The following is a 3,458-nucleotide window of genomic DNA, read 5'->3' as shown; positions in this document are numbered from 1 at the left end:
ATTTTTGTTACCATTTTCACCTAAGTTTAACTTTCAATAAAATTAGAGTTTAATTGACCGTCGAAACTAAGTCAAATATATTAATTTTTGCCTTCTTAGATCTTCGAGCTTCTAAATACTGCTAGACTAACATCATGTAAATTAACCATTGACGCATCCAAACTTTTTTTTTAAAGTTAATTGCTTTTGTTTTATTACGTCTTGATGGAAAATGAATGAGGTGAATAAGGCTATTGAAGCACCGGGGCCTGCTGGGTGATGATAGTAGGCAGGCATGCCTCTTTTATCTCCTCTCAAGTCTACTACAAACAAGTAGGAGAGGCAGGATTCAGAATCTACGTGGAACTCTGCCTAAACAGAGAGGAATGGATTGAGAAAATTTCATGTTGAGTTGGGTCATGGGTGTAGTGGCCAGATTTTTTAGTCGCTCGGATCCAACTATTATAATTTTATAAAAATATATTTTAAATTAAATACAAATAAATAACAGTATAATATATTAAAATAATAATTAAACTGATCACCAAATAGCATTTCTCTCATTTTCTTTGAGATTGGATAAGGCTACCTAGGTTTATTAATGGTGAATAACAACACTACTTGACCTCTATCTCTATGTTGATTTTCAAAACTATTCTAATTAAGAACCTATAACAACACTACTTGACCTCTATCTCTATGTTGATTTTAAATACTCCCTCTGTCCCACGAATCTTGACACATATTCCTTTTTGGATCGTCCCACGAATCTTGACACATTTTCAAATAAGGTGGTAATTAGTCCAAAAATAAGGGATCTTAATTGCATTCTCTCTCATACTTTATCACTTTATTACATTCTCTCTCTTACTTTATCACTTTTATATTTTATTACCTACACACTTAAAACATTAATCTACAATTCCTTAATTCATGTGCCGAAACCAAACGTGTCAAGATTTGTGGGACGGAGGGAGTATTATAAGAATATTATTTTCTACATATAAGAATAATACTCCCTCCTTCTCACTAGAATAGAATCAATTCTTTTTGATACAAAGATTAAGAAATTTTTTTTTGAAGGGAAAAGTGATGTGGTCCACATCAATTAATTATATTTTTTTTACTCAAAATAGAAAACTAATTCTGTATACATATACTATATTACTAATTCGTTAGTTCTAAAAAAAATATGTTACTAATTCGTTTTTGCATCCAGAGTTCCCTAAAAAACTTTCTAACTTGATAGCCGGAATAGTTGACGTGTCATAATCGACCGATTAAACAAACGATGAAGTTTTCTTTTAAATAAAATTTTATCGTTTCAACTTAATCTACAGTGTTTAGTTTGAATTAGGGTTCTAATGCCCTTAATTGATTTAGGGCTTTTAAGGTTCAAATAAATAGTATATAGACAATCTTCTTCTCACATGTGGCTGCCACAATCCTCGATTCCTTTTACTATCCATTTCGAATTGATGTAAGTTCACATTTTACTTTTTTTGCTTCTGCTAAATGAAGCTAACTCATATGTCGTTCTCTTCTTGCCTTGTTCGATTTTTCTTGGGCTTGAATTTGCTGGTGCAAAATCGTTGATTGAACGAGTATTTGATCAATTTCTCTGCAGATTTTTTTATTATCGAGGTCGAGTATTGGCTTGGGCTCAGTTCATGTATCATTCACTCCTTGCAATTTTTTTCACTTCGGTGTAAATCTCCGACCACAATTTACGAAACTATGTGTTATCTGTTAATTCTTCAAACTATGGAGTCGAAGGTTATGTAGAAGGTAGCTAGGGTAGTCATGGACAAATTCTATAGAGAAATGAAAAATGATCCATATGTGAAATTCAGAAGTTCCTAATCTCTTGTTTTCAACAAAGTTGAATACCAAGCATCTGTAGATCAGTCTTTTTACCCTCTAAATATTCAGACCCTACACAGCTTTGCGGTTGCAAGAAGATGCCCATCCATTGTCAAGCTCAAGCAACCCATCTTAGAATCATGAGATCGTTGCAGTCTGACATCAATCTTGATTCAGAGGAAAGTCTGTGAATCTCGCTTTATTTTTGGCCAATCTCACTTTTAAGTTTTAACCCCGCCTATTCTTATTCTACTCCATTACTCCCCCGTCACGCGAAGCTTGAGCATTATTCATTTTCGAATTTTCACTTATTATACTTAACACACAAAATATTAATTCTTTAAAACTCGTGCCAAAAAAAATTGCTCAAACTTCATAAGATGGAGGGAGTATTTCCCTAAAATTAGTGTTTATTTATTTTAAATACGTTTCCAAATATATACGCTTTCTGTGTAAAGGCCTAAAACCATAATTGATGCCAACATCTAGGGATATCAATTAGGTCAATTAATCGAATTTTGGATTAGTTCTATTGGATCACGGCATATACAAATTGCGAGTTATTTTGATTGAATTTTTTTCGAGTTATAAATTTTCAACCCTAACCTTAACTTTTGCAGTTTCGAGTTAACCTGTTGGGCTCGAAATGATTTATTAAAAAAAATAACTAATAAGTACTTCATTCGTCTCATAAGAGTGTGCATGATTGTTGGTGACACAGATTTATTAGTGGAAAAAAAGGTGTCCAAAAAAGAAAAGTGGACATTATTGTGAGACATACCAAAATGACAAAAGTGCATATGATTGGGCGTATTTTATACGTATATTTTGAATATTTTTGATTGATTTTAATGCATAGTTCCTGCTTATTATTATCTTTTGGAGTTAATTGTGGAACTAATAAATTTTTTTGATGGTTTTTGGAGAAAAAACTCAGTTTTGGGAAGAGTTTATTAAGTCGTGAAGCTGTAAAGAGAAAGCTGTATGCGTTTGCTGTGCGGTGTGCCCATACCGTCTGGATTGCCGCCAGAACTGAATTCACGAGAGATTAGGCGGTTGGAATGTGGGCTGAAGTTTTAATTATTCTTTTATTAGGCCCATGCGCCACCTTTCAATTCCATTAGATTAGATTAGGCCTTTATTACTTAGGGCTTTACGCCACTTTAGTTATTAGATTAGGTTAGTTAGTTTTTTTTATATATACCTTTTGTTCACGCCAACTTGGAACAGAGCAGCTGGGACGTGATTTTTCAGCAAATTAATTCAAGTTTTTTTCTTTTCTTTTATTCTTCGCAATTTATTATTTTTATTTTTCTTATTTTATTTTCTTATGAGTTTTAGCTAATTTCATTTATTCCGGCAACGATTAGGAAAGCACTAGCAGGATTATTCTGTGAGATATAATTTGTTCTTATACTTTATTTTATGCTTGTATATGTGATTCTCTGTGTTTATTGTTATTAATTGTTTTAATCCATTAGGTAGTGCGCAATATTTAGTGGGTTAGAATTAATTATACAGCCAATTGAGCCGGCCATCCGTAATTGTGGTTTAGGTTTGATTAGTGGTAAATTGACACATCAGGGTCAAGGGAAAAGCAGTCTTAATTCAATAAT

The sequence above is a fragment of the Salvia miltiorrhiza genome, chromosome 8 (assembly GCF_028751815.1).
Source record: "Salvia miltiorrhiza cultivar Shanhuang (shh) chromosome 8, IMPLAD_Smil_shh, whole genome shotgun sequence".
In the NCBI taxonomy this organism is placed as follows: Eukaryota; Viridiplantae; Streptophyta; class Magnoliopsida; order Lamiales; family Lamiaceae; genus Salvia; species Salvia miltiorrhiza.
The sequence above is the reverse complement of the archived record's forward strand: the minus strand, read 5'-3'. Positions refer to the sequence as shown.